The sequence below is a fragment of the Arctopsyche grandis genome, chromosome 6 (assembly GCF_051622035.1).
Source record: "Arctopsyche grandis isolate Sample6627 chromosome 6, ASM5162203v2, whole genome shotgun sequence".
Taxonomy (NCBI): Eukaryota; Metazoa; Arthropoda; class Insecta; order Trichoptera; family Hydropsychidae; genus Arctopsyche; species Arctopsyche grandis.
In genome coordinates this window covers 17972562-17983798 of record NC_135360.1, presented here as the reverse complement: position 1 = coordinate 17983798, position 11237 = coordinate 17972562, and the positions used below count along the sequence as shown (strand labels likewise).

General features: G+C 34.3%; 1 protein-coding gene across 6 annotated transcripts in view; it reads left to right on the top strand.

Annotated features, from left to right (window-relative positions):
* The window catches only part of Mob2 (MOB kinase activator 2), a 175726-nt gene that overhangs the window by 91336 nt on the left and 73153 nt on the right, over nt 1-11237 (top strand). The window lies entirely within an intron of this gene.

Below are 11237 nucleotides of genomic sequence, written 5' to 3'. Positions count from 1 at the left end.
GACCCTAGCCTTTTATCCATACGTACACACATACGTACATGCTAAACAGTGGCGTGCCGTTAAAATATCTCTGCTTTTGTCGTACAGCCTTACTTACTTGTGTGCTAGCAGGATACAAGGGGATTAGATGACGTCATACCGAGTCCCCTAATCTTACAAACTATTTTATACGTATACGTAGCATTAGTATGCCGTGGAAATTTCTCTGTTTTTATCGCACAGCCTTATTTACGTGTGCGCGAGCAAGATACAAGGGAACTAGATGACGTCATACCGAGTCTTGTATCCTGCTCGCGTACACGTAAATAAGACCGTGCGGCAAAAACAGGGCACGCCACTGATTTGCAGGTATTATACAATATTATGTCGAAGCATATGTATGTAAACCTCAGCTACCAGATTTTTAAATGAAATTTCTATTTGATTCCTTATCCTTAAATATACTAATTGGCAAGATTGCATAAACAGGAAACTTCAAACGGAAAGTGATAACATGTTGCAGCAAGCGGCGTATATGTACGTATGTAAAATAAGTTGTTGAACTGGTACTTTTGAACTATTGTATTAATGGAATCACTTTCATAATTTTATCTCAGATTGCTTTATCTACTTATGTATGTAACACTTAACGCCAAATGTCAGCAACGTTGTATTGTATCGATTTAATATTGATAATGGTTGGAGCTATGAAATATTTTGTATGTTTTGTGTTTCAATAGAGAAAACAATTTTTTTTATTTATATTTTACCATTATGCCATTACGGGTTTTACTCCTGAGCGAAAGCTATAGTATTAAACTTGAACATATCTATATATGTATATATATATATATATATATATATATATATATATATATATATATATATATATATATATATAAAAATCAATGTTTGTCTATCTTTCTGTCTATCTATCTTTCTGTCACGTATGCGTTCCTATACCATTCAACCGATTGGGATGAAACATGAGCTATTGTGTGCATACTCGCAATGGTTTTTGTAAAAAAAACTCGCTAAAAACGGGAACATGAACGGGAAAACAGGAATGAGTGGCATTGCAACGCAATAATTTCAAATGTGTTCGCGTCGCCACCTGCGTTGTTAGGGTAAAATAAACAAACAATTGAATACATTTTTCAAATGTGTTCGCTGTCTGTGTTTTTCCGACAAATTATCATTACTGTAATTTAATTTGATTATTAAGAGGGCTGAACACCAGCGCCTTGTCCATACAAACGTATTACACTTCTCCCTTCCTCAATTATGGCACTAGAGAAATTACTTTTTAATATGCTATGGATATCCACCATTGGGATGCATCTATCGTTTTATTTTTTTGATTAGTTATTTTTTATAGGAGCTAGGAGCCGCCAAACATCTATAAAATCGCCTCTTTTTTACACCCACGAAAAGAGTCCAGCGTGCTTATTTAACGGTCGATTTAAAAAAAATACGCACATAGTTGCACAGAAAATATCTTTATCATACCAATGATGAATTTTTTTTTTAAATTGGTTCGGTTTTGGAGGAGAAAATAGGAGAATACGAAACCTCGAATTTGTCGATTTAAAATACGTATTATCTGGTCGAAGCGCAACTGTCGCATTCACTCAATATATATATATTGATATATATTGTCGCATTCACTCAATATATACATATATCGAAGAAAGGAACGGCAACAAAATTAAGGTTTCGGGTGTAGAGCCCTCTTAAGTATTAATTTGAAACTGAAACATTCACTTATCGAAACACATCGAGAAACGGGGACGGGAATTGCATGCGTTATTGGAGCATTGCAACGCATGCCGGGTTCAGCTTGTTATAGATTATAAATTTGGAATCATATTTAACTAGTAGGTAGGATGGTTTTGCCAATTTTATGTAGAGTTGTTTCAACAATGAAATCAGATAAATTGGCAAACCGTTAGGAAACGATCGACTTGGAGTCACAAATATCCAAGTATGTCCAGCAGCACTGCAGAAATACTCGGAATAAATTTACTTCAATCGGGATCAACTTAGGGCTTGAACCCGGGAACCTCTCGCTGGTTAGTATTAACGCAAACACCGAGCTATGTACATATTGCGTATTGACTTGATGTTTTCCGTATTAGGATATGAAATCGCATACGGAAAAATGGCTTTAGGAATATTTTCCATTTTAGTGACAAAACAAACGCTATGCAAAGTTGAAAAGCCTTATTTGAAACACAACAGTTGATGGTCCACGCGCTGATTGACCTGCAGCTTGCGCAATATCTGTATTGTCACGCCGAAAAACTTTCTTTTTGTTTTCAAACAAACGCAATGGTATTCGAATGTACGAATTTTTCTTTTTAGCATAATAAAGGAATTGTAGTCGCGCGTTATAATGATTTTTTTAGCAAGAGAGATTGCGATTTTTGCACAATCATAACGCCCGAAGCGCCATGGTGACGTTTGGACCGGAACGAATTATTGCCCGTTCTTTCGGCGTATGTAATCCGCATACATTATCAACGTGAATTGCTATGCACATCTTCGTAATCATACATATGCGGAATTGTGCAAATATAATTCGTGTATGTAATTTATATTTCGATTTGATTTTTTTTTTTGGTTAAACGATCAAGTCAGTGTACACTCAATATGCAAATTTTGTAACTGTATGTTCAATCTCGTACGTTTTTTAAACGATTAGCTCATTTTTTTATGCATCACCAATCTAAATGTAGGTTTATGTCACGCAAGAGATCATACATTTTACCCTCAAGTTGTCTAAAGATTTTTTGCGAAATTTTATCGCTCAATCGAACGCTGAATTATTGCACAATATCTTCACAACGAATTACTTTTCCGTACTATGCAGTGTTAAAATAATATTACATTTTTTAATCTGCAATATTGTATTGACAATTTAATGAATACCTGAATGATTTTATATTATTATATTAACTTTTTGCAATTTTTTTTATCATCACATAAAATTGAATTTAAATAAACAGTAAAAAAATTCAATGTCAGTTGCCAGTCAGAGCCATTGAATTCAGATTTTTTTTAACTTTATTAAAATATACAATTACGTTTTTTCTTAAATAAAATACAAAAATATATAATTTAATATGTTCAGTTTTTACAAACCTCTTCTTACTTCAAAATCGATTTTTACAAGGTTTTTATAATATTAGTTTGATTTCGAAGTCCAATGCCCTGGCAACTGAGCTGTAATGTGCTAACTTTACACAGTCTGTACATATTGCGTCGATGTTGACAGTTTGCGTAATTTATAGCGCATCTGTTCAGACAAAGGTGTAAGCAAAGTATAGATACATTTCTCTGCAATAACAAAATGCATTGCAGCTGCAACGTACCTCTTTTCTCAAATAAGTGTGTATAGTACGTGATACGCATCATGGCATCTGTCAAATGTGAAACGAACTGCTATATTCAATGAAGAGTATGGATTATGTGCCATGTGTGCGTTTTTACCAACATGGACTGGACTGGTCAAACGGGATTCGGGATTTATATTGTTTCTTCTTTACTCGTTCTCTCTGACTTGTGGATCTTAACAAAGGCCTGCATTTCGCAAAAGTGCATTTTATGCGTTTGCAACGGACGATCGATCGATTCGTGACGATTTCAACACATTATGTAGGTCGAACTTCTCGTCGCCGATTGCGATGTAAAAAGACGCGGGAAACAATATTACGAAATCAGTATCACCTGACGTTCTGACCGATTTCACCCAATTGGAACTTCCTCGTTTTTCGGCTAACATGCTCATGTCATTTGATTTGTGTCGTTCCACTTGCGTTTACAAATCTGTCATTCAAAATACACTTTTGGTTAATTGACCAAATGTGGGCAAGCGAGCGAACGACACACATAGACGTACATATGTACATACTTTCATTAAATTGGAACGTAAGCTTCTTTCGCTATATGTACATATATGCATTTAATTATGGTGATTTTAGTGGCAGTGAAACCGGCTGACTTTCATTGCGCGTAATCTGACACGATTGCGCAATATCGCTTGTCGCGTCGTATTTGTGACGTTTCGTTGTTAATATTTCGTTATATTTGGAATCCTTTCGGCTGAAAATCTATTTTTATCGTGGAATAAATGAAGCTTGTATTGGCAATTGACGTCACGTTTTGAGATTTTTCTTCAAAATGTGTTTTGTTTTTTCCATAGACGCAGCCCTGTGATTGATGATGAGATTACATAGGTGTGTAGATACGTAATTTTAAAAATAGAAATTCAACTTTCTTTTTGTGTTATAATAGTATAGCTTAAATTGCTCTAGGAAAATAGAATACCAATTCTTCAAAAAATTCTCACGAAAACAATACTTTTATCTATTGAAACTTCCTACACAAAATACATGTAAAGACGTATGTACGATGTACATACGTATTTACATGTATTTTGTTAATTATACTTAGTAATAAAAGTGGTAAATAAATTAATTAAAAGAATAAAAGAGAAAATCGTAATGTACCAATTTACCGTAAAATTAAATGTGCCCAGTGGTGAATCAACTCGATTGAGGGTTCTGGTCCCAATTTGGTTTTGACCCCCCCCCCCCCTTCCTAATAAACAATGGCTTTAATTGTTCAGACATTCAAATATAAATTTTTAAAATGTTTAAGTATAAGCAATTTATTATAATTTTCGAAGTCTTTTGCCCCCCCCCCCTCGGATCTGGTGTGTCTGTGAGATGCTCCCCAAAATATATTTATTAAAAAGCATAGACGCATATTCTAGCTAATACGCATTTTCTAGCTCGTAAAAAATGGTAATTGGCAATTTCCCACAAGGTGATTTCGCACACGAAAATCGCGAATACGGAATATCTGACACCCAAATTCTCGTTAGCGTGATAAATTACGTGGATGACTCTCGATGGGTGAAATTTTTGAGTGACAGATATTCCGTGTTCGAGGTTTTTGTGACGTGTGCGACATCGCCATGCCCGAAACTACTACCGAACAAATAAAATATGTTTTATTTTTGAAAAATTCATAAATGAGTTGGATTTTTACAAACTATAACAAATATTTAGCCGTTATCTTTTTTACTCTATTTTCTACTGTATCATTATTATTATTTTAAATTCTAACATATTATGTTGTCGATCCCTTATAATTTATATCGATACCCTATAACCGGATATTGTGTATCCCATAATAGTCAGTTTCCCTACAACTACCATTAGTTTATAGATAACAAAGCCTGCAATTGTTACCGATTAGTCAAACGGTGTGGAAATGTTCAATACATGGAATACACACACAAATTCATATCGATATTCAATTTTATATATTACACATAAGTATAGACAAATTCCATTACATGCATTATACAGTGAACACAACTAAAATCTCCACGATAAGTTGTCGTTCAAATATGCATGTGTCCTATTTCCTGGAAATCGATATCGACATAGTCCTGGAAACATTTTCAGACTCAATCATTAATGCACGATTCGCGTTCTCGTTCACCAACCACTATTAATCCAAAATGCGATTGTAAATGGTTTCCAGTCTACATACATATCTGTAATTGTGCGAGATTTGGACTTTGAGGCAAAAAGTTTTTTTTTTTTTAGTTTCTTTGAAACTGAATGACGCAGTCCATTCGATGTCTTTTGAAGTCTTTGAATTCGATGCTAAGGTGACCCCCGACTCATTTCTTTGAACATTTTAAACATACGTACATACCATATGTACATCACTGAGACGTAAATGTGATTGTCTGCTTTTCAACTCAAAGTCGTGCGAGTCGAATTGTCGCTATTATTTGTATTTTACCTTTGCGTGCTCATTGAAGAACTGCCCGATTCGGTGACATTTCGTTTTGAAAAAAAAATGATCTTGTTCTAAGAATAGTTGCTTCGATTGTGTGTACTGTATTTTGTTTTCCGTTCAACAGCTTAAACTTTATCTTAAATTATAATAGATAAAGTGAGTGTACCTTCAAACCGAAGCTAAGTTAATATATTATTCGAAGAATTTTATCTGTGTTTGTAAATATAAACATATTATATTTAATTTATTCTAGTGCATTCGATTATCTCCCGAAGCGGTTTCGTATCTGCATTCTGGCATTGAACTTGTTTCAATCGTTGCCAATATTTATGGCAACTATGTGGGTATATCGAATGCATTCTGCAAGACTCATTAACCAGTGACATTTATTTATATGCGCGTACATTTTGTGGTCAACGATAAAAAAAAAGATATTTATTTTATTCACTGATTCATCTAGAATTTCATTGTAAATATACAGCCGTGGACAGATGTATTAGGCCACTCGTAAAAAATGCTTTTGACCGAAAATTTTCGTGTATTTGAAACAGCCACTTTTTTGTCTTATTATAATTAAGTGGGTCTTATTTTATTGTAAAATGCCAAAAACATGGAAATCGAGTAAAGTAAGGGCTCAAATTATATTAATACATTTCCAAGGATTAGGATAACTTTAAATAACTTAAATTATTGCGATTTGGAATCCAAATGGCATTAAAAGGATATAGTGAAATTAGTTCTATAAAAAATCGATCACAAACGGAAAGAATTAGGAAGACAACACTGTGCCGAGATCTCATTTTATTTATACGACCATGTAAAATTCCCAGAAACATACTTTTTTTTACATTTAACATTTTTTACAAGTGGCCTAATACATTTGTCCACGGCTGTATGTATACCAGATACCTACATATATATTGATAGAATGGGGGACAAATTTTCACAAGCATCTGTTCTTTTAAAGCTTTTGAATCGATAATTTTAACATAAATTTCCATTGTAAATTTTCAAACGATATGCATAATTTAGTCAAAAAAAAGTTTTATCTCTTATGTTTAAAATTTATATTGATGTAACTTGCATCATTACAAATTCATTAATTAGATAATACTATTCTTTATATAAATTTTTTTCTATATTAAATTGTGCATTTCTTTGAAATTATAATTAATTTTTTATAGAATAAAATAAACAACAGACAGAATAAATTTGTATTTTAATTTGATTTGACTACAATTTAACTTTCTTTTACATATTAAATTACAATTTAATTCTAATCGTCAGTACGAGCAGCATACATACACATTCATATACTAATTAAGCTTATTGTGCAATTGCACATACGAAGATTTACCTTTCATTGATTATCTACTTGTCCATCAATTACCTGCCTTTTCAGTGACGTACGTGCTTTGAATGGTCTCCGTTTGAATCGACCATAGCTCGGATGACCTAAAGATCACCGCTATAATTGATACTTAATTCACTTAATTGCATATATGTACTACTGAATCATGTGACATTTGCCATTTTTTTTCAGACAATGTGACGCGAGTCTACCAAGCTTAGCCTAACGTCATTATAGCGGTTTATGTTCCGGTCTTCGGGTCCTATTGATTACAGGAAAACAGACGGACGGACACGAGCTCTGTCTTCACCCATAATCACACACATTTACCACACGAACAATCGTTATCCCTCATTATCGCAGTGGTCCCTTATTACATGTTTGTGCGACGAAGGCCCTTCTCGATATTTTATTTAATAATAACGGCACCCTTCAAAATTCCGCATTTTTACGAACAAATTACACCATCGACAGGTATCTTATGTATGTATGTTCCGTTACGATAAGCCGTTCGGGATATCATTGTGTTAATTTTTTCAGATCGTTAACTTTTTCATTTGCTTGAAACTAATTAACATATCGTACGAATATATTAGTTGAGAAATAAATACTTTTTATAGGAGTATCTATCAAGTAATACCGGTATTGTTGGAGATTAGGCCAAAAAACCTACTTCCTGTACAAAGTAGACATTATTTTTTGCATTGTACTACTACAACTACTAGTTTATATTCAGTTGATGTATGGTAGCTTAGATTGCACGCACCGTGTCTGATTCGACGTCGATTACGTGTTAAACACTGTCCTATTTGTTTTTTTGTGGGGTCAACACGTTTGCAATTCGTTCCATATTATATTTATATATTGATATTAGCGATCAGTGACATGTACTCCTATTATTGTTTTCAGAATTGCATCTATTGAAATTTTAGCAATGCTAATGAATATTCTACATTGTTATTAGGCACCTTATCCGATCAATATTATTGACGACACCTTATTATATTGACCGTGTATGGTAGATATATTGATGGTTTGATGTATTAAACAGAGATGTTTGTAATATACTAAGAATACTTAAATGTACAATATTAGACCATGGGTGTTAAAATAAAAATGGGTATATACCTGTATAAATAAATGACTTCAAATACATGTCCTGTAAAGATGCAGACACACAGCGGTACGCGGCACGTGTTCTTTTAGATAGAACATCCCCTATAGTGTTTTCTGTGATATTTTATCCTTATATTGACGGGTTTGACAGTGATCGATAATGCTGAAACTTGTGGAAATAATAAGATCGTATGAATTAACAATGAAATGAAGATACGCCCATCTCAGCAGAAAACCACGTGCACATTCATGCCGTGCGATTCGGTGTCTTCTTACCATAAGAAGGTAACAGGTTAGGTATGTAAGATGGGAAAATAGGGTAATTGGAACGTTCCTATCGTCCCACTTAAGTTTCGTACAATGTTTCAATATTGCAAATATTCGGGAAGCTGACGTTACATCGAAGAAGTCCATTATACATATGTACTATCCTATCTTAATTGATACTATCTAAATCAAAATATTATTGAAATACCCAATGAAACGTATAGGGAGTGTGTATATGTATATACATATATTCAGCCTCCTATACGTAGTATTGTAATCTTCTTTTCAGGTTGTTCACAATTAGGTCATATACCTATACATCTGTAAGTAGTCAACCTTTTTCTGCAAACCCAACAAAACTAGGTATCCTCTCACTCTTTTTTTGCCTCATTATCTATAAAATAAGTAATTGCGACCTACATACATATTGCCCATAATGTTCAGAATATGTAATATATTGACTAGCGCATGCACTGTTACTTCAGCTTTTCATTTCATAGATTCATTTAAAATGTATCGGGAAGTCATATATTTCATGTGACATTTCAAAAGTGCATTCAACATCGACGAATGTTCGGTGAGCTTCGATAAGCTCCTCGCTCTGCTTTTGCACAGCCTCCCCTCCTTATTTCCCATTCTCAGTCGAACAAAAGACCTCAACCCCTTCTGTCGAAACGGGTCACGAGCTTTTCATACTATTCACCTGCTTGTCACTAAGTAAGGCGGCCTTTACAGTTTACACCCGGTGCGACTTTCGGCCTTTGCGTCGAGGTCAAGGTCCACGGCGCGAAGTCCCAAAAGTAATCAACCCTCGGTTACAGAGCTTCGTTATTCGACCTTCCTCCCCCACGGCCCTAAAGTCACATTTTATTCAATTTCATTAATCACCCAACCGGGCTAGTTTTGCGAGCTGGCCGCGCTCTGCGGCCGTGTTTGACCCTCTGACCAAACCGAAAGAGAGGCAGAGCTCGTTAAAAACATTTTATAATAATTTCGTTCGCGAACGTATTAAAATAAAAACATACATTTTATGTATTACAATTTTCTTGTTAATATTTATTAACAGTGTGTTTTAACTTTTGGTGAAAGATTTACGATGCTTCCTTTGAATTTTTGACACCGTCAGCTGGCATAGTAAATATCAAAAAGGACGGCACCAATTTATTCTCGTTAAATTATGTATGAAAAACAAACATTTTCGGACGACAAAGGTATTTTGGGCCATAAACGTGGGGTGGATGATAGTACAGTAGCCCTTGTGGAGTATCACGGGGTGTTTGTTTCGCTTTATTGAATTACGGTCGCTCGGCCGTAGTTATTTTGAACCCTTTTATCCGGTCCACGATTTTGCATTATGTCTTAAAATAAAATTGTCCATTTTGTGAAGGTATCATGATACTTTTCAGCGCTGAAAATATTTTCTTCTCGAAGCTTCTACTTTTACCAAATTGCATATTGCATAAGGCAAATTTTACATTTTGAATCCTGTTGGTCGAGAATACATACATTCATATGTAGATACAAAATACGCGATTCCTATTTATTGAATAGAATATCTTAGCAAATTACTATAAAATCAAATATATGTACATTTTTATTTTAATATGCAATAAAAAGGCAAACATGAAATTTTGGTGATGGTGAGCAACAATACAGTGTTGCTCATGTTTTTATGATATTATTGATTAAAATCATACACAGTGCACATCAAACCTCCAAGCAACAATAAGCACCTAATATAAAATTTATCACTACTCATCTACAGACTACGTGTTTGACAGTTTCGCCCCGTCACTTTTTTCGTGGCAGTGAAACATGCTCTCTCTCTCACCCAATCCAATTTTCCTCCTGTCGTATGACTGCTTTTACGATGGCATCATCCCACATTCTAAAATTCCTTTTCAGCGTGTGGTTTTCCGGCGGCTAGCCAAGTCTGGTGCAGCTCTTAAAGTTGCTTCTTCCGACCATACATAGTATTTGGTCCTACTTTTCGAACGTTCGGATCACGTTTCTGGTTCCGTTGTCTCATCTGCGAAACTTAACACTCATCTCACGTTGTGTCGTTCAATGGCCGCGTAAATGTGACGCGCTCAGCCAGCGGATTACCCATGCGGTAAGTGGTCACGCGTCGCGTTGCTTGACTCTCAGAAAACGCACCCTCCTTGGACCGGAACACTTCCTACATGACACTCATCTTCTCGTAACTTTTTGTGTAATTATTTAAAGCTTAAAGTTTAAAGTTTGGACCATTGTAGCATTACAGGAATTCATAATGCGCCACAATGGTCAAAAATATAACAGAAAAGAAACAAAATAATAACTATAGAAATTAGAGACGACAAAAACAAAACATATATGTGTATACACAAACAAAAATACATTTAACAAAATCATAAAAAAACAATAAAGCGTTAAAAAAGTAGCGGATAATAAAAATTACAAATTATAAAAAATAAAGACGGGAATGTCTTATAAAAAGAAAAATAGGGAAAGAAAAATAAAAATATATACATATGTATGTATGTATTATACACAGACCAAAAAAACATTAATACATAATATTAAGTATGTAATTATCTTTCAGAACACTTTAAAAATTGTATTCACTCTTATGGGTGACTGCATGTATTAACTCCCTTACACATGCATATCTTGCTAGTTTAGTGATTAAAGCATTGATTGAAAAATGGATAAGATAGATCAA